The sequence below is a fragment of the Haemaphysalis longicornis genome, unplaced genomic scaffold (assembly GCF_048455015.1).
Source record: "Haemaphysalis longicornis isolate Haplotype H1 unplaced genomic scaffold, Haemaphysalis longicornis Haplotype H1 scaffold_3, whole genome shotgun sequence".
Classification (NCBI taxonomy): Eukaryota; Metazoa; Arthropoda; class Arachnida; order Ixodida; family Ixodidae; genus Haemaphysalis; species Haemaphysalis longicornis.
Window position 1 is genome coordinate 211381092 of NW_027526335.1, and position 21262 is coordinate 211402353.

Below are 21262 nucleotides of genomic sequence, written 5' to 3' on the forward strand. Positions count from 1 at the left end.
TGGTATCAACGGCTTCGCGACCATCGCGACGAAAGCCCATGTATCGAAATTTGACACGAATCGTCAGATCAGCTGTTCGTCGCTGGACTGAGCAAAATGAGCCAAATGCCTGGCGCTGCAAGTTCGAATTTCTGAAATTGCGATCCGATATGCGGCGGCAACGAGCGGCAAGCCACTCGTCGACGACGCGTTTCGAGTCTTTCGACCACGTCCGGACTCGACTCTACTCCTTTCGCGCGGGAGGAGGGGAGTCGAGTCCGGCTGTGGTTTCGACTTAAGTCCCTTGATCGGCGCTTAGCAGATGAAGGGACTTTAGTTTCGACAAGCGGAGCCGCGGCGCGCGGCAGCGGCGTCCTGGAAGCAGACGCCAGGCAGCCGGCTTTACTATTGTTTTCAAAGCGAGGAAACAAATTCTGTTCTTTGTGCAGGAATGGGCACAGGTGTTAGTGACATTACCGCTGGGATTGCAGAAAAAAAAAAAAAAAAAAAGCCTCTTTGGTTGCAACGTATGAAGAGGCCGAAAATGATGGAGCTCTTGGCCTGCACTCACTGCACTCATTCAGGTAGTGCAGCACTCGCCTATTCGATCTTCGAGTGCAGCGCGCGGCGCCTGCACTTTTCTCTTCGATTTTCCGACGGTGCAGAGAGTGCAGGATGAGTTCACGGCTTTCCGTGCACCTCCCAGGGAGGAGGTGCAGAAGCAGACGACGAAATTGCAGGACTGGTTCTGCAGTGGCGGCGCCTGCGCTTAACTGGCTGAACTCATTCTGAACTCATGCAGAAAGTGCAGGCCAAATCGAAGAGACCAAATGGTAGGCCAAATTGAAGAGCGCGGAAAGCTGCACTACTTCCCATTTCTTACAGCGAATGCTCATTCTGTCCTTGACAAAAGCTCGATCGAAGACACTTATTCCTGCTTTTTCTCTTGAAATCATGATTTAACAAGGTCTGGTCTGTTGCAGGGAGTGTTTGGCCTGAATTATGAACGTACCATGCCAACCGCGCGACCGCGGCGTCGCGTCCGTATTGAAATACCGCGCCTCCAGCGGCCTTTTTTTCAACTAGGGATGTTTGGAGGCAGTAGCACAAAGCAACAGGTCTTCGAAAACTCCCGCGTCGCAGTGACCACCACGTGAGCGACGTGTGAGTTGTGGCGGTCGTCGAATTTGCGTGCGTTCGGCGTGGTTCGTTCGTGCAGAAAAGTGTTGCGCGATCACTGCCTCGCATCACCTTTCCTGTTGACAACCCACCGCAGGTACGTAGCGAGTAAAGCAGCGTGGGTGAAGTGATGCATCTAGCTGCGCAAGTTTGGTACACATTCGTAGTGTACCAAGACACAAAGGAGGCGAGCAAAACGAGCGCTCGACCTGTTTGTCTTCTTTTGGGTCTTGTTTACTGCGCTGCATTGATAGAAGAAAAAGTGGGGCTAGAATTTTCACCGTTAGCCCCGAGTATCTTAAAAAACGGCGCTACGTGGAGTGCCCACCACTGGAACCGCTGCTTGTTATGGCAGGTCGTCTAATTCGGAGTATGCAGGATTTCGAGGGTGCAGGATACGAACTGAGCACACTGCCTCCGACGCATGCCGCACCGTCTGGTTGCACTTTCAGTGAACTGCGCGCATGCGTAGCTCTTTCAGAGTGTTTGCGAGTGTGGCGTACTGTTACACGAAATGTTCGATAATGAAGCGGCGCCAATCATTTATTCTGAGGCGTGTTTTTATGCTCTGTCGCCACTGAGCATCCAGTTATCTGCTACATTCGGGAGCCAAGCGCGCAGCAGGTTGATTGGAGCTAGCATGATGCGCTTCAACGATCACCCTGCTCAGCGGCGACACAGCGTGAAAAGGCGCCCTAAAATAAACGATTGGCGTCGCTTCTTCATTTCCCATAAATGCAGGGTACACTCTCAAATGCTGTCAAAGAAGTGCGCATGCGCCCAGTTTACTCACTTTGGAGCCAGATGGTGCAGCATGCGTCGAAGGTTGGGTGCTCCGTTGCTCGCATTTCTTTTAAATCCCCCTGTATAACTTTGGTTACGCAAAGAAAAAACATAGGGAGGGGGGGGGGGGGGAGGTCGTTATTGGGCCGCCTCGACTGCCGGTGCCTCGATCCGGTGCCCGATTTTCCCATGTATTCTTATGGGACCTCTGGTCTGAACGCAGTCTTTGGACTGCTCGCGGACCGTCGAGCATGCCCATTATTTTGCTGGCCACTAGAACTCAAAACATAAAAATGGCACCAGCGCCGGCCAAACTACAGTAACCAGTGGCAAAGCGCAGTGCGTCTTGCGAGTGATGCGGGAATACAAAAAAAAAATTTGCCCTTAACACTCCTCTACCATAATGTGCGCATTATTCATGTGGTGCGTCTGGTCCGGCGTGCGCTTTTCTTGCTGACCGTTTGGTTACGTAAGCAATCGTATCGCAATCCCCCCCTCCCTGTCAAAAAGAGAATCTGGTTTCGTCCGATTTTCTCGCAGATAGATTTATTGTTCTCACTTGAATTTGAAAGAGCGCAAAAAAGATGGGACAAGAAACTACCACGCACGGCTCTGACTAGCAACTGGTTGGTTTATTCTGCGGCTTGCGAAAGGAACGAAGGCGAGAAGGAATCATGAAAAACAAGTACATCAAACAAACACAAAGCGCTAGATCTATACACGTGCAATGAGCGAAGATGAGCAACGCTGATGCAGCACAGCGCTCCAATACGTAGCCAGAGGCACGAGGCAATGAAAGGCAAAACTGAACAGTGCAACTTCTTTTTAGTATTTATGAATCCAGATAACGGATGGAAGGCTAGTAATTACTAACGCAATCATCGCCTGCCTTGTGAATGAGTTATGCTTCATAGATTTCACGCTCACGCTGACCCTTATATGTTCGTGCAACACGCGTATCGTGGAATCTGGGCGAGCACCCGTGGTCGTGACAGTGCGTGGCAAGGTTGCTGCCAGTGCCCGTTTTTAGCGTGTTTGCGTGCTCGCGCAGTCGATCATTTAAACAGTGCCCAGTCTGACCAATATAGGTCTTTCCACAGGACAGCGGAACTTCGTACACAACTCAGCACCTACAATCTACGTAGAGTTTTGTGTGGCCTTTCACGCAAAAGGTGCACTTTGGCTCGTTAGCGTTCAATCACCTGCAAAGGCCACCTAGTTTGTTTGGTGCAGAAAATACCACTCCAACCCCTGCGCATCCCGCTACCTTTTTCAGCATCTGCGAAACCCCATGCACATAGGGAACGACAGCGAATTTCTCCGGCCTGTCTTTCACTGATCCACCTTCGCTGCGCTTGTGAATCTGCCCTAGCAACACCTCAGCCAAGTCACAAAGCAACGCAGCTGGGAAGCCTGCCGACAAAAGCCTCGCAACCTATGATTCATGCGGGCAAGACCGCTTAGGGGAGCCCCTTAAAGTGGCTAAGGCGATGCTCCGTTTCACTATTCCAGTGTGCCTATTCACAATTCCAGTGTGCCTAACTCACTTAAAAAAATTATGGCGCACACAACCACTGCTTCTCCTTCCTTTAGAAATTCTTCCGTGGTGTCATCGGGTCCTGTGGTGTTGCGGCGACTGTGCTAACTTAAGGGGGCAGTTGGGTCTTTGGGGCCGAAAAATGGTAAAAAAAGCGTTTATGAAAAATGGCAATTTCGGCCTCCACGGCCATTTTTCTATCAGTCTGTAAATTTCCTCATCAAAAGGCGCCATATTTTGTTGTTATTATATTATAATAGCATTTTAAAGTGCACTCTACAGCTCAGCGCAGAATTCGATGGTGAAATGGCACTTCTTGCAATGCAGAGCTAGCATTTTGCCCTCAGATATCTCGGCACTCAGAGCAGGTACACCTGTAATTCTTTTTGGTTCTGATACCGAAATGTGGTGAGATTACAATGTTGGAAACAACTTTTTCAAATGGAGGCTTTGGAAAATTATTGCTGTGTTCAATTGGCATCACCTGCGAGCCGTTTCTGGCAGAGCACAGGAGAAGCGAAGTTTGCCGTGTTGTAAAACGACCAAAAGTAGCTGGATCAAAAAAGTTCTTCCTACATTGTATTCTTTAGTCATTTATCTGCCAAGCCACGTGGTAATTGCCATTCTGTATAGAGTGGTTATTTTGTAACTGTGACCCAAACTAATGGCGATTAATCATTGTCTCAAAAAATAATCAACTTACAAAAAATCTAATGGCAGATTTGAAATCAGCACAAAAAACTCTATAATGCAGTGCAGTTTCATTAAAATTGGTTGGTAAATAAAAACATAGCTCTAAGACCAGTCTGCCCCCTTAACTGATGCTTCCATCCTGCTGCTTGTGCTGCAGGCCTACAATCCGGTGCTAGGTTTCCCCGAGGTGCAGCCTTACTTGGTTTTTCGGCTCGGTGGTGCGAAGGAGGCAATAGCGAGGGTCCCCGTACATGGCAGCGCAAAAACTATTCGTGCCACACTGGTCTTGCTTCCTCATTTACGTGGGCTCTTTCGCGGCAACTGGCTTTGTGAACTCCTCATCAGTAGAGTGCACACGGTGTCTGTGCGGCCCACTTCAGGCACGAACGCACGTGAACTGGTGAGTAAAAGATCACGTGAGAGATAACGCCACGAACGCTGGGCAGCCTGTTCTCGAAGGTCCAGCCTGCCACTGCCAGGCACTTCCCACGAAGCGCACGCTCATGTGCGCTCAGTGTTTTTTCTCGGGATTTCTTTGCGAGCTCCTGACGTGGCGCAACCCCACGCGCAAGCCTGGACAACACTGGGCGGTCCTCGCGAGGAGCACGCTCACGTGCTCTCAGCTGGGCTGAGTTTTTTCTGGAGACGCTCCATGGCGGACTAAAAGCTTACTGTACTGCTAAAGGGACACTGCAGTGATATGTAAACATTGCGGGATTACTAGCGCAAATTGTAGTGCGGAGTCCCCAGGCCATGTTTCGACCACTCTAGGCGCGTTTACGCGATTTTATTTAGTAGAAAAACTAATTCGAACATGCTGTCCTCCTCTCTTTACGCTCGCCCATTTTCTGTGGCGTTTTCGTGTGACGTCAGGAGGGGATGAGCTGGCAATTGGCTGCGCCACGGCTGCGCTACTGCACGGCTCCCCGGCCGACAGAGTCAGTCGGCCCAGCGTTTCGTCCGCCGGCCGCCGGCGGGTCGTCGCAATCAAGGAGGTTAAAAAAAATTGCTTGGTCGCAATTCGTTCGCTTAGTTGAAACGAAGCCAGGACACGTTTGTGAATGGAAGAATGTGCCTTTCTTTACTTGGTTTGTTTGTACACTGTATCTAGCTCCAAGTCAAGGTCGCTTCACACAAGCGCTGCACAAGCGCACATGCGACGCTTCGCTGACTGGTACGCCAGTAGGAAAATATAAGGCCTCTTGAAGGCGGGAGAAGAGTCAGCGAAGTCAATATAGGTACTAAGAAAATAAAATCAACTGATATTTTTACCGTACAGCGTAAAACTAGGGCGCGGGAAGCACTTTTTTGCGCTGGGCGAACAAGCACAGCGGTCAGCAGCACGACTACGCATCTGCGAACGCTTTTCCGTCTACGAAATGCAATTGCTAGAAGTGAGCTACTGTGGAAACTCGAGCGACGCTTACTGCACGATCGCAGTACAACAAATAGTCACCTAAGCTGCTTGAAATGCCAAAACTAAATAAAAGTGTAAACCGGTTGTACAATATATACCCTATATTAACTAAGCTTTCGCGTCCCGCTCCGTGGCTCAGTTGTCTGGGGCGCTAGTTATGTCACCGCAAATGTTTTGCAAGTCACGAGTTCGAATCCCCGTGGGAACGTGTTTTTTTTTTTTTTTTTTTGTAAGTTAACTTTTTTGTTTTCCGCCGATGTTTTCTATATTGAGTTCACCTTTTTTTGGGCCGCAACGTTCATGGTTACACGAACTAGTTCACAAAACGCGCGCAGGCTGGCACTGGCACGCTAGCGAGTTCTCGTTGGCGTGCTGTTGCCATAAGCACCGACTGCTTGCAGGCAGTGGGCACAGGCCAGAATGAAGAGACCCTTGGCCTGGTGCGAACACGCTTTTTACGATACAGGCATGAGGGAGGCAAGTTCCAAATATGGGGGAAAAGCGCATGACATCTGGGCGTCTGCGGGTACGCGGAGGGCGTTCATGCACTGCGTAGGTCTCGGCTAGTGAATGCTACGACTACAAGCCGTCCTGGGAGGCTTATCTTGTGCATTTTACAGCCGACAACATGGCAGAAGCGCGGTACGATGATTACTGAGATATTGAGAATGCCCATCCAACAACGCCATTGGTTATGTTTTACAGAACCGAAACCGAAACCGAAACTTGTGTGATTGCTAACCTTGGGCATCGTCCAATCACGGCGCCCCTCCTCCCAACGTCACAGCCTTAGTTGGTGCGGCCGCCGCAAACCGCGCATGGTAGTTTTTCTTCTTTCGCGCTTTGTAAAATAATTACCGATTTGTCAACCGGATAAACGATGAAAAGTGTGCTAATTTGAGCCAGTCTACGCAGTGCAAGCAAAAACGGGAGCTTGACAAATTCACTTCAGTGTCCCTTTAAAACCAGCTTGCTCTTCGGAATTCGGCGGCCGCAGCTTCGCAGTCAACTAGCTCTGCGTGGTGTCGTGCCACCTAGTGCCTCCCTGTAGCCCCAACCACCCCTTCTTGGATTGCACAGGTGTGCTGTAAGCCTGTGCGTAGCACATACTCGCAGTGCGTGATTGGCCAACCAAAGAATCCATCACCAAAAAGTTTCATGTTCAACCATTGTCATCGTTAGATGAAGGGGTCTACGATTTTTTTCACTGCGACCTGTGTTTACAAATATGTTACACAGGGTGTTGCAGCATTAGTGTGCACACTTCAAAGATGTTTTTGAATTTTTTTTTACAAACTGGTTACTCGTTTTAACTTTTTTGCGGGAAGTTCACATTCAGTGATATTTTTGTTAACACCACGATTGTGGACCAAGTTTTGCTTGATTGTCCCGCAGTCAGGTAAAACCTTTTTGCCTGTTGGAGTTGTTTTACAGTGGTCTTTGGTCTACTTTGTGAACCAGTAGCCCCATTGCTTTGTCAGCATTTTTTTTGGCCACAATTCTATAATGAGGACCAAATAGCCAAGGTGGAATGCTCACTGAAGTGTAAATGCTTTTATTTGACTGCAAGGTCACTGTCTATCATTGGCGACAGTCAATCAGAAAGCAGCTTTCTGAAAAATTTTTGTGGGGTGTGCTATGTATAATGCATCGCCTCCTGTATTTTCACAATGCCAAACGCATCGCCCGCTTCTCAATGGGAGAGCCGGGTACGCCTGGTTCGCTGATTCGCCACAAGATGGGGCCGCGGGATGAACCGGGCCGGGAGCGGGCTAGCGGGGCAACAAATCAACTCGAGAGCGGACGATTCGTGGCTGTCAAGGCCTCCCCCTCTGATGCCTGTTCACTTCGCTCCGGCTTCTTGGTTGCTTCAGTTCGCCTAGGTACAGTGTTCTAGCTAGTACACTGTAGCCTAGGCGCCGTGACAAAGCTTTCTGCTTGGCGCTGAACAACTCTTTAGTACAGGCGGCTTTTTTAAACGGTGCCAGCGCGCAGGATACGCACATTTTTTTTTATTTCGTCACTTCGCTGTTGTTAAATTTTTGTGTTGTGTTTCTTTCGATTTTTTCGAAATTATGTTCGATCAAATATTTCAATCTACTCAATTAAAACAAACACGGGTGTTATTTCCGCCAGTTGTGCATTTTTTTGTGGAAATGCAGGGTGTTACACGGCCCTGGCTGTGGGGGCACTCGGCAAGCAATGGTAGGCATGGAAAGGTTTTTATTTCGTAATAATGTAAAAATACTAAGAACGACACTCACGCAGCCATTGTTATTAAAAACATGAATTGCGATTAACAATTTTAGCGGGAAAAAGTTCTTATGTAGGACATTCCGGACAAGGACATGAGCTGTCCTTGCCCGTCTCGTCCTGCGTCCGAGAATTTTCGGGCTTGAAGTTGCTGATCATGCAGTACCAATTAGCTCAAACCCATTCTTTGATAAAGTATTCGCGACATTCGCGAAAGTATGGTTCCCATTAAACCTGCAGCCGTCCATGTCCCGCCGTATTAAAAAAAAAGTACTTTTATTTAACCATGCAAACGCCAAACCCATCAATAACTACATGTTTGATTTATTTGTGGGCGTGGCGCGTCCAAGACGAACGGCAGTAAACTAACTTCAAAGCTATATCGACGCTATCAATGCTCGCCGACAGAAGTTATATTTACGAAGTTTTTTTTTTTTTTTTTTTTTTTTTTGCATACGCTCGAGGCGAATCTCGCTTCGAGGACATATAGCCGTGCTAGCGTATTGCGAGAGTTCCAATTTGAATTTCCTTCAAGCTGCGCGACCTGGTTGAATGTTTTAGCGGCTGTAAAGATGCGCGATGCGCGGCAAACACGCTGCGAGGGGGGGTTATTTACATTGGAGGCAAACAAAAAAAAATATATGGTACAAATATACAAAAATGATATAACGCGAAATTGTTTGCTGGAGTATTGCGCGAACCATTTCCGTCTGCGGGTCATCTGAGATTATGCCTGCCAACGCCGGCCATTAGTAAGAGCTTTAGTGAAAACGAATAGACTAATTTTAACCGTTATAAAATTACGCAATACTTTTTCTTTGTGCCAATACACGTTTCTGCGACAACAATTAATAGCCTGTGAAAGTTTCAGTTAGACTTCGCCCTAGTTTCATTTCTACAAACCAGGAAACAAAACCCGCCCATCTGCCGTCTGCATTTTAGGCGATTTAGGCATGCAGTTTTGCGGCACCAACAAACGTCAAGCGCTTTTCTTATCTATTACTTTCTTCTAAATTTTTGAATTCCACACCACTTGAATATTAGTCCGAATATAAACTGCCGAGCACGATGTTTGTCGCTGTTTTATTATTATTTTTTTTGAATCCCTGTCTAGTTCGTCAGAGGTTCTTAGTAGGCTTACGATAACTTTTTTTTTGTTGCCCTAATGAGTAAAAAATGACCGGGCCATCGTACACTAACACGAAACCTGGGGAGGGGCAAAGCATGCACTGTATACATGTATTCAAAAATTGTAAGTCTCTCTTAGCACACAGCGCCAGACATCCCAATTATGAAGACGGTGGAGAAGGGAAATTGGAAACGTAGAACTGAAAATTTTAAGACTAAGCGACTACGGCACGGAATAGGTTTAAACAAGGAAGCGCGAACAAAAAGCGATGTTCCGGTGTGTTGTTCTGCGACGCGTTTTTCCCACGTACATGAAACATTTCTAGCGCAAGGCGCTGGGAAACTAGTGTTCTGGTGTTTTAGTACCGCGACCACATGAGAATATGACGACGAAGGACGGCGACAACATGAGCCGCCGACAGCCCGAGCCGCCAAGGTGCTTAAATCAACCTTATCAGCAGTCATTTTTAGTCTTGGCTGCTATCAAGGAGACAGGTCGGCCAAAAAACAAACAAGCAGAGGCAATGAATGCGCCGCGTCACGTTGCAACGGCCTGAAGCGCATCCACCGCGTCTACGGCCACTGTTGGCGAACGACAGCAATCTGACATTCATACAAAGAAAATGTGATCACTGTAGCGCCCCTTATGAGAAGTGGCAGAACAAAATAGCTTGGTTGCCGTTGTCCACCACGCGTCGCCCCAGGATGAACCGGTCACGTGATTAAAGCACTGGGAAGGCTGGCGATTGGGGGAGAGTGGCCGGAGTAGAGGGAGAGGGCTTGGTCGGCCGGTCCGGGCTGATGTGTTTGGCATTGTAAAAATACAGGAGGCGATGGTATAATGTTGTGGGGCATCGTTTGTCATGAATAGCACGCCTGCACCTCGTTTTACCGTGCAAATGGGTCCCGAGTTTCTTTTGCAGTGGAGAAAATTGACGCAAGCGATTTACTTTGTAATGTGTGTGCAACACCGTTAAGTGCGGCTTTTGTATTATTTTAATGTGTGGACTTGGTGGGGGCATTTGTGCAACCATATGGTCGTGTTGACCTGGAATAAGACTACATTAGAAATGCAACACTACCAAATCATCGATTCACCGATCTGTAAATTGCATGTTTCCTATTTCCCTTGCTGCGGCCGTAATCTTCTGTCCATTTTTCAGCTTCCTTTGCGCTGGTTGGACCTGGACCTCGAGGTAGAGCTGGATGCTGTGGAGGGCCGCTGGGGACGTGGCACCGGCGGCAGACGAGCTTCCCGCCGAGTGCCAACTGCCTGTTGGTGTCACCTAGTAGGCCCACAGCTCAGCTGGCCTCTGCCCTGTTAGGCCAGGAGGGGACGGTAAGGGCTGCCCTCTTCTGATAGCACAGGTGAGGGCCGGGGTGTGCTTCTTTGAGGTCCAGGCCGGGGGCTCACGGCCCTGGGAATCTGTGAACCCACCTCTTCTTTTCACCTCTTAGCCTCTTGACCAGGAAAGCAGTGGGTAATTTATACAAGACGCGTTCCTGTCTGTTATTGAAGGCCTTGCTCATTGAAGGTTCAGCGCTTAATAGGAAAGGCTCATCAGGATGTCCAGTTTGCTACTTGCCTTGGGTGCTTAAATTCGGGTTAAACCCAGCCAGTGCTGTGCCGAATGAAATCATTATCCGTGTTCCAGGCGGTGTTGTTGAAGCCTGTTTTTATTAGCCATTCGTTAGCCCTCTTAGGACCAAAACAAATCTATGCAACTAATTTTATTTTAGGTGCACAACGTTTGGTTAGTGCAGGGTGGAAAGTTCTCGAGTTTCGGGAAGATTAATTTATTCACTGAAAAGTGACAGTGGTGTACATTTAACGGTACGCTTGGCTCTTTCCATAGCAAAATAAATGTTTGCTCTATGCTGCTACTTCACCACGTAAAACTTGTTGCATCCCTGTTTCAACAAAGTGTAACATTGCATTTTGGGTGACCGTCCTTGTTAAGTACAATGTCACCCGCGGGGGAGGCTTACTGTCTGCAGGTGTTTTGTGCGGAGGCACAAACAGCACCGTGCGACATTTCGTAGGAATGCAAGGTTGATGGGTTCATGTGTAATTGGGATAATTCTCCCAATTGCCATTGAGGACGAATAGAATTTCAGAAGTTCTGCGAAAAATTCGTCCAGCCTGTCTGGTCTCTTGTCGAACAGTCTCAGCTTGTGTTTTTCTTCTTGCAGCATCGCAGCATATTCGGCAAGTACTGAGTCTCGTTGGTGACTGTGCAACCTTCTTGCAACAATAAGGGCATCCAGAACTTTCATGATACCTGCTAGGCACTGCTCTGGTTTGGGGCACATCTGCCAGGGGTCCAGAGAGGACGAGCCTCTCGCGAAGCTCAACCTCAGAGGGCTCGGGCTCTTCAAAATATTCTTGGTCATGCCCACTGAGAACATCTTGCGCAGCATCTTGAACGCAAATGAATTTTTTGCGCTGACCTTTGAGTTCTTGAGGATTTGTTCGGCTGTGTGGCCAATATCCACCTTTTCACACACTGGTTGCTTGGGTCTCCAATGCTAATTTTCAGCAGGCCTGTGACTGCGGTTGATGCAGACAGAACTGAAAACTTTACAAACTTTGTGAGCAGCACTTTGGCAACAGTTTCAAGGTCCTTTGCCAAAAGGAACACAAGAGGCTTGTCTGCTTGATATCCTGTCAGGGAAGGCGTTGCAATATTTGCAACGCCAAGAGCAAAATGAAACATTGTTGGAACCAGTGGGTTAGTGCAGAAGTTTCACAAGTTCTGGAATGAGGCACGTTTCGGCAGATTCACTTCCTTTCTTCTTGCATACTCAATGTATTTTTTCACATCAGACCACAAAAACAGGGCTCGCTCAATCACGGGGACATTTTCCACCCAGCGATGGGCAACATACTTAAGGGGAAATGCTATCTGACCAATCACTGCTGTGAAGTCTTCACGTCGTGCTTGTGTGTGGTTAGCGCCGTCGTGTGTGTCTTCTCTTCTGTGTCCCGTTTCAAGCGCTACTTACGATGAATCAAAACCAACTAGCCCAACTGTCAATTTTACAAAGTCGTCGGCGGTGCACTCCATGCCAAGTTGGTCCCAGTTCTCGATCTGGACGGAAGATCCGGCTCTTGCGAAGCGGTGGCCGCACAGAATTTGGAGATGCCACACTTAGTGAAGCAGTTAGCAATCGGCGGCGGCGGCACACGCTGCCAAGCCATCGCAATGAAGTGTAGGGCATCCAGGAGGTTGATTTGCAAGTCTTCGTTCCTGCGGTCAATTTTCGCGAGGAGGCGGTGCAACAAGAAACTCTTGTAGCGATGCTTGGCATTCTTGATGATGCCGGCATCAAGCGGCTGCGACTTTGCAGCGTAATCTCATTCGGGTGCGCTGGGCACTGGTCCAAAATCAAAACAATCTTCCTGTTTTCGCAGCTCGTCTTACCGTCCAGGTGGGTCACAAACTCCAAAAATGACGACGACGTCATCCACACCGTCTTGTTTGCTTCAGAAAGGCGAGGTAAACTGCCTGGCCACCTTGAAGCACCGCGGCTTGTGCGGCTTGCCTGTGACCGGGAGCTGCATCTTCTCCGGTCCGTCTGCATTGCAGCAGAACAACACATTGTTTACCGTGGTAGAAGCACAAACTCCTCTCTGGCAGCAGGTTATAAAAGAGCCCAGCCTCGTCCTCATTGAAAATGTCTCAAGGTTCGTATCCCTCAATTAAAGCTGGCAGTGTTGTTGCCATCCAATCCTCAACGACGGAGGCGTCGGCCTTTTTACCTTCGCTGCAGATCTGGTCTTGTAGGCAAGGCCATGCCTGGCCTTAAACCTGTGGATCCATCCTCCAGAGGCCTGGAAGTCGTCGATGCAGAGCAAAAGTGCTACGTCCGCGGCTTTTTCGCATAGGACTTTGCCGTCAATATTGACGCCTGCTGCTGTGACCTCTTTAAACCACGTCAAAAGAACTTCTTCTAACTTTACGTGATGGGATGTTTTCGCCTCCTCCTTGTTTATCCCGAAGCGCTGCACATTGCGCATTACCTGGTCGCGCTGACCGACAAGCATTGAGAGAGTGGACGCCGCTAAATCCAACTTTTTGGCGAGGTGTGCGTGCTTTTTCTTCGGCTCCTCATCCACTTTCCTCAAAATTTCTAATTTTTTTTAAAAGAAAGCACCTTCGCTTCTGCGACGTTGTACCTTGGGGTGCAAAGAGCCATGCACCAACCTGCATGGCTCTTGCAAGTTGGTGCTTGAGAAGACGAGTGCAAAGAGACATATGCACACGAACTCTACACGTAATTGACGGACAAGGGGCGCAGGAAACACGAAAAGGCGACTTGCAAGGCGACAACAGGACAGCCAGAGCGCGGGGCGTGGAGGGAAGCAAGGAATGTGGAGGAGGTAAAACAGCGAATACTCACCATCAAAAATAAGAGGGAGCGCCTGGTTTCTGCCAGGCGCTCCCTGGCAGAAACCAGCTCCCTGGAAAGAGGTGAAGTCGGTCTTCAGCACAAGCTGTAAGCTGTTTGTCACTAATCTTTTTACCCTTCCAGTACACTGAAACATAGGAGATGAGGCCATTTGGAGTAAATCCAATCGGTACTTTCACCGTGTTGGAGTTTTTGTACGGTGACCATGTTGCACTTAGTGCAGAGGTGGCGCTTGCTTTTTCCAACCATATCTCAGTACTGTCAATTTTGACCCTAATGCGGTTGAATTTTGTCCTAAGTGCCTCTGGTTGCCGTGAATTAAAAGCAATCTCACCAGGCCACACCATGAGCGAGCCCTTTTAACTCTGCTACAAGCACAGTCAACACGGTTTCCAACAGCTTGGAAGCTGAATTATTTCCAATGTCATATAGTCGGTCTGCCAGGAAACACAGGTGTATGTCCATGCGCAGTCGCATCCAAACAAGAAGCGCCTGGTCCACCTGGCTTAAGTCTTGGCTTGGCACACGTTGTTTGCGGGTGAAGACACTTCTTACCCACACAAAAGCTTGCTTATTGGGCAAGTCAGTATAGTATGATACCTTGTCTGAACTTCCTGCTATTTTGTGAAAGCCCCCATGCCTTGACATGGATACCCTTTTCAAAAAGCAACAAATTTTTTTCTTGAAGCAATTTTACTTCTTCCTCTAGCATGTTGACCTTTCGCTTGATTCATGTCGCGAAGTTCGCGGCACTTCTGAAGATACTTCTGTTGCATGTGTACCTGAAGTGGAGCCAGGTCTTGATTTGGTGCCAAGCTTGGTGTTGAGCTTGATGCTTCCAATAGACCATCATGTGATGCTGTGGGTTTAAAGTAAGGGTAAGCTCGGGGGCTCTAATACCGATGGGGCATCCTTGGTAAGCCAAAATTATCGGCAACTTTAATGTGAATTATCTTGTAGAGTCTCTCCCTGTTTATTAGTTTAAGGCGGCCAAAGCTTTAGAAAAAATTTACTTGCATGCATATTCTTAGTTTCTATGTAACCAGTTTCTTTAGTTGAAACAAACTGGGTGAAGACGTTTGAGAACAGTGACTAGAAATAAATAAAACCTTAATAGTCGAAGAGAAGACAGGGTTTTTTGGTAGCAGCCCTAGGCAGGCTGTGTTTCTTATTTCCCACTACTGTAGTCATGCACTATCACATGCGAAGAAATTGCAATGTCAGATAAGTGCGCATAAGTTGTCATAATTTTGTAAAGTTTAGTGTCATGACGCGTGTCACATGCATCAACGTTCATGTATCTGACCTGCTGCTTGGAGTAATATGTGATGAAAACAGAAATGTGGGCCTACCAATGTTTTCTTGTACTCCAGTGCTGAGCTCGATAAGGGCATCCAGAGCATCTTCCATTTGAAGAGAGGGCAAGGCAACTTTAAAGCAATAATCTGTTTTTTTTTTTAAATTGCAAGTGGCATTTTTGTCAGACTTAACAGCAGGGGTGAGACAGCTGCGCATATTGCGCATTTTCGAAACAATGCCATTTTCCTTCACCAAGCTGCTCCAAAAGCATGGAAATTGTGAAAATTGCGCCAAACTGCTCCAGACGAGCCTGAAAGGCACGGATTTTGATGCTCATGTCAGTTTCAGCGGGTAATAAAGCCTCCCGCATCCCGGTCACTGCTTTTATCGTCGGTCAGTCATAAACGCAGAAATGGCACAAATACAAACACTGAAACAAAGCAAATGATAGCTTCTAAAACACGATTGGCTTTCCGTCCAAGTTCGCTGAAACGGCTTTCCCGATTGGGCATCGCTGTGGCAATAAACGCGGCAGCCGCCTGATCCAGCTGCTGCTGCTTGCTTCAGAAGCTCAGTGCACATTGCCGATATTTTTGTTGGTTTATTTTACGCTATCAGCTGGGTTCCAGTCTATTCATTGAATCTGTTGTGGCTCTGAACAGTGACGTTAACGCGGGGATATGGTTTGAGATTGGTGCCAGATTACAGGAAGCTGCGTGGCTCGAAAGTTCATTGAAATGGGGTGCCCACTGCTTCGGCGTGGTTTGTCCTTGAGTGCGAAACGCAGTGCGTGTCTATAATCGGGGCCTGCGAGGCCTGTAATGTCTTGCTGAAGGTCCTGCCGTCTCGGTCAGAAGAGCGGGCATTTTGAAAATAGAGCCTCCGTGCCTCACTTAGGGGCAGCTCTTGGGAGGCAGCGTGGGAGGCGATGTGCTTCTCTCTGCCTAAAAGCATAATGCAGAAACACCTGCAGTGATGGGAGACTAGAGAAAATACAACTGTACTTGCATACCAGTGTTCCATCCTGTGGTGCCCATCTCCAAAAGTCCATTCACGGCATCTGGGGGCAGATAATGAGGGAAGGGGGGCAGCGGCACAAATGAGGCAGTGGATTTTGTTACAACGATGAATGTACCATTGCACGCTTACCTTCTGGTGGCGTAGCAGTGTTAGTGGTGCATGCTGCATCCAGTGACATTGCAATCACTGCTACAAGAGTCTAAGTTTGCTGGGAATGGGGAATAGCTTAGTGCCATGTTGGCTAAGGTGTCACTGTAGAGGTTACTCTGAAAGTCGCCTGCGGCAACTCCAGATGTGATCCAATCGGGCATCGTGACAGCGTTGCTCAGGCAACTCAGTACTGCACCCATTGTCTACAATCAACATAATATATGTAACGTGGCCAGGCCAGTGGCGTGCTGATGATCTTACCGCCGCTATGATCACTGCCTGGCTTAGTGGTGCTTGGTCCAGCTTCAGCTTTCTCTATAAAGATGCAAGGTGAAGAAGGCAGTTGCAGCCCTTCCTTGTACCTTTATCCGACGCCGTGCACTATTTGGTGTAATATTTTGCGCTGCCCCGCTTGACTGGACAAAATCTTTGGTTGTAATAACAACTGCAGTGGACGGACAAACAGCGCCCAGAAATAGTACCAAAAGTGACAAACTTTGCCTGAACACTGCCCCCGATTTAGGGCTCACTGTGGGCGCTCACATCTGCCTTTGTTCTTTTCCCTGTCAACCTTTGCGAACACAAGCACGTTAGGCACCCAATCTGGGTGAGCTGTCATTGTGGATCGTGCACTTGCATTTAGGAAAGCATGAGAAGTTTGGAAATAGGAACTGTTACTACGAAGCAAGAGCAATTTACTTACCTGACACGAAGTGTGCTCCGCAGATGCAATCACTGCTTTTTGGGTGCCAGTCCTTTTGGCAGATTACGCGTGTCCACAACGCTCCCCGAATTTCATTTTTTGGGAATCGGAAGAATCTGATGCTGCTGCCTTTTTTCGCACGGTTTGTGCAGCCAACAGCACAGCAGCTCACTGGCGTCACAAATCCACCACACACAAAAAAACCCCCACTTTTGAGTGCGTCCAAACCAGTCTCACTGCATGCATGCTGTACGCCGGAGCGAATGTTTTGCCAACCACTGGCCCGGCGGCCGTGAGCACGTGCATCTGCCGTGACGTCGTGACCTCTGGGTGTCGTACCCCGGTACAACACGCTCTACTGCTGCACAATTGCATTAGACGACTTTAGTGCTTCACTGTCGTTAGTTCAATCTTTCATTAATTTGAACTGAGTGGCGTCCCCTTGGAGTTTGAATTAACAAGCTTTTACTGTATATACAGTAGAACCTAATTGATCCATTTAAAAAAGAAATGCAACGGAGAAATGTACTATCCAGGAAAATGTCTGATCTGTCAGAGCATAAAAAAAGCAATGGAGAGACGTACATGAGCATTTAATGGCCTTTTTTCGCTTGTACATGTCTGTCAATGTCTGCTGACACACGCTGCAGCCCTTTAAAAGCGAAAACTCCTTTCCTAAACATTGCAGACTTTTGTTCACACTGGGATTGCCCTTTGCACAAAAGTAACTGCGCATTGCTTCCAAGCCGACTACGGCCTGAGTATTTGCCACCTCTTCCTCCCCATCGTCGCCGTCATCTTTCTCGGAGGCTTCGTCCGGCGCCAGCGCTGCTCCGTGGCGTGATTCCGCCACGATTTCTGCCAAGGTTGAGTGTTGTGCACCTTGGAATGTCGTTATACAGGCAACTTTGGCTAAAGGCAGCCGTGTTAACCAGTCACTCCGGCAAACCCAGCACTGTGGGAAAGCCACCACGGTGACTGAGGTGGCCTGACTTCTGCTCAGTGCCTGCTTATTGCGCTGCGCGCCGATTCTTGGTCCGCGCGCACACCAGCACGTTTTTTGCTCACCGCAAAACGAATCATCGGGCCGTACTAGGATAAAATCTGTAAAATTTTGGACATACTTACCGGGAAATGGTGTTATCCATGAACGTAGTAACCAGGAAAAAACACCATAATGCTATGGGGCATGTCTAGTGTTCACAATTGAACACAATTGAAAGCGTAGTGACTGGGAAATCGTGGAAAGTATCAATGGGGTTTTGTTGTACTCTCAGCTCATTTTTTTTTTGCACTTAAAGCCAACTAATTTTTCAATTTTTTTCAAAGTGTACCCTCCCCCTGCCTTCTTTAGTAATAAGCAGCCAATGACTGTCTAGTGATCTACTGCAAGGCCAGTTTTTGTTGGAGCGGCTGTCCTGCCACGTCCTGGTGGCTTCACTGACGCTGCCGACACTCGCCAGCGTAGTCGTGTCTGCTGCCTGTAGCTTTCCCAGAGCCTGTGCGTCACGCTCACAGTGTGACGAGATGGCTGGAGTGTCCTGTCAGTGGAGAAGCTAACGGGATGTCCTCGCTGCCTTGCAGGCCTTTCAGGCATAGGAAGGTGCAGTGCTGCATGTGCAGCGCACATATGCTGACCGCATCGTGTTTGTTGAACAGCTGCAGAAGCTCGTGCACTGTTGCTTGCCTGCTGACGTCCGTGTCACGGGCGACCCACAGGCTGCGGCCCTGGTCTCGCAGCCACAACAAACTCCACGGCAGCGTGTGCTGTGTTAAAGACGACATTCTCTCTTGGGCTACTTAAACGCAGAAATTCTGGTCTGTCTGTCTGTCTTTCTTCCTGTCTGTCTGTGACTCGATTCAGCCAGCTGGCCAAAGTGAAACGGTTTATATACCAACTGCCAAATCTAAACGTCTAAGTTGGGTGTTAATGTTCATACTTGTCAACATTGTTGAACTGGAACTATACATTATGAGGCAAAAATTAATACATAAGTGATATTTGCAGTGTTCCTTTATAAAAAATTCATGGATGCTTGATTTTTGATTCTACATCCAGCACAGAAAGAAAATCGCTCTGTCGCATGCTGTTGCTCGTGCCGCTATAGCTTCTGGCGGCATTTCAAGAAATCAAATGGCAACAGTTACAGAAGGTTCCACTAGCTACCTTCCACTTTCCGCTTGGAATGCATGTGGAGAAGGGCAAGGTGGTTCTATAAACGTTCAAGTAGGACATCTCGATTCACGCGCGTCTCTACCGTACGGCAGCGCTGGCATCGAGGCACATGGCCTGGTGCAGTGGAACGTGGCAAATTTAAATTGACTTGAGCAAACCTCTGGCGTGTTTACCTTGGGAGGAGCGCTACAGGAGAGGAACAGCATGAGAGGTGAGCGGGAAAGAGAAGGGAGGCATTTCGTCGACATTTGCAACGAAAGGAGCAGATACGCAGCCAGTTTTTGTTCTGGAGCCGTGCCTTGAAGGCTGCAGCTTATCTCGTGCAGTTTGGCCCTGTCCAGCTCCTGCCGTGCCTCCCGTGAAGGGGGGTAAGGCCTGGTGCCCCCTCGAAGGAGGCCTTGAGAGCGCAGTGCCTGCGGAGGCCCACCTCAACCCTGCCATGCAGGATTAGGGGCTTGGCCAGTCCCTGTGCCATCTGGTCAGCCATCATGCCATCCGGCAGGGCCTCACCATGCCTGCCTGAGCACCGGTAGGCACAACACCAATTTTCACTCGGGAGTGGTTAGATGGGGTTGGCGTCAATGGTGTGGCATAAAGGGGCACTAAAGGGTGGAAACAAGTTGGCCTGTATCAATAGATTATGCTGTAGAGAATCTAAAAACGCTATTCTCGCAAGCAGGAGATGTTAAATAAGGCAGAAAATGCCAGAAACGTGAAAACGGGCGACGATGCCCCGTACACTTTCAGGTACTAGGGGTTTGTGATGTCGCAATAATTCTGCATTGCGAGAGCTCATTAGACAAGCATCTATAAGTGTGTTCCTCAAAAGAAAAATTCCTAAGTGGTTGAGAATGTGAAATAAATGCAAATCAACACTTTCCGTGAGCTGATCTAATTTAAAAGACACAAACTACAGCTCCTGTACATTACAAGACAGGCGGCTTTCCTCACGCTTCAGGGTCGGCCGCCATGATGCTTTCAATTTCATTTTGGAAAAGCATTGGTGCTCAATTAGCGAAGTCAATAACCTACGCGGGTAAAGCCTGACCTGCAAGCAATATCTCCGGCAGTAAATGTGCCCGTGCAGTTCAAACCTTGCCGCCGGTGAAAGGTTAGGGTACTTACTGCTGGCGGTTATTAAAATGATCCGAACTTGTGCTTTTCCGTTCACTGCGAGCTGCTGTTGAAATCGTGCGCGCGTAGCTCTACCCTTGGTATGTTTGAGCTGAGCGGAGCCTTGGCAATGAAAAATTGGGACGGATGCGGGAGGCGAATGTGTATTTCACGCCAGATTGGTGCGCTGTGTGAGAGAAGAGAATATGAGATGGCTGTGATCGCCGGACGACGTGAGATGAGGGCTCCCACTTGAGCTTGAGCTTGAGCCTAGCCAGCAGCCGCGGCTACAAGGTATTCGAAACGGCGCTTTCCGTTGCTTCGGCGGTTAGCGTGATATGGTCTGGGTGTCCGGTGTAGGCCGGCATACCGGCCGCTGGAGGGGTGAAAAGCATTTCTCATTTCGTTGGTGACAAATAACAAAAGAAAGCCAGCAAATGTTCTCGGCGGTCGGCCTTGGCTTGGGGACGTCAAAGCTACCGTTGCTTAGCGACAACTGCTTACGCTCTAGACTGCCCCGGTGCCTCGCTTCGACTTTGTGACGCGATGTCTGTGGCACGAAAAAATGGAAGGGAAGCGGGAGAGAGAAATGCCAGCTTTCTTTACAGATTTCTCGGGAAATAAAGCATCGTTGCTTGTCGAACAAAAAGCTGAGAGGGCTACGAAACGTATGATCTTTCATTTAAAAGAAAATTTCATTCAGCCTTAAGTTAAAGGCTGCAAGGCATCCGGTTGGTCTTCCAGCCAGTGCTGATATACCTGCCCAACCAGCTTGGCTTCTTGTTGGTGAGGCACCGCTCTGACTGTCCATGATGTGACTTCTGTTAGGCAGTCCAGCATTTCTCCAGTGAAATGTGCTGTTGGGCTAGTGGGTGCATGATGCCTTACAAAAAATAGCACTAACTGGGCACACGTTGTGAGGAGGACAAGCGCACATTTGGTTCAAAGGTCCAAACTTCTTTCGTTCTATTTTGATGTTGACTTTAATGTCGACTTTAACATAATTTTGGCAAAAGGTTGACTTTGCAGTGTTTAATGACATTTCTGTAGCGTATTTCTTCTTTTGGGCACTTTACGATTACAAATTTAGTCCTTTATGATTACGATCACGATCAAATTTACGATTACAAATGTACTAATACGGGATTTATTGTAAGCAGTTTTTTCCCTTAGATTGGATTGTACTTTTCCGCATGATTCTGAACTTCGCTTTCTGACACTGTTGTTTTAACTACTGGTAATTGAATAGTTTTTTTTTTCTTCTTTTCTTGGATTGTGTCTGTGCCTTTCTGCACGTGACATCGTTTGTATACCTATTGTACCACTCCTGCTTGGACCGAGAAGGTCTGCAGTAAACTCAAATAGTAATAATAATAATTTCACCTCCTTCTTTACTGTGAACATTGTGGTGGAGGATGC

The 21262-nt window shown here is 48.2% G+C and overlaps 1 long non-coding RNA gene across 1 annotated transcript in view; it reads left to right on the forward strand.

Annotated features, from left to right (window-relative positions):
* The first annotated feature begins 1123 nt into the window (after positions 1-1123).
* LOC144175950 (uncharacterized) overlaps positions 1124-21262 on the forward strand; it is a 57273-nt gene continuing 37134 nt past the window's right edge. Inside the window, exons 1-3 of the long non-coding RNA XR_013323726.1 lie at positions 1124-1255; positions 10133-10308; positions 19023-19259. This is a non-coding gene — a long non-coding RNA (uncharacterized LOC144175950). The remainder of the gene's footprint in view (positions 1256-10132; positions 10309-19022; positions 19260-21262) is intronic.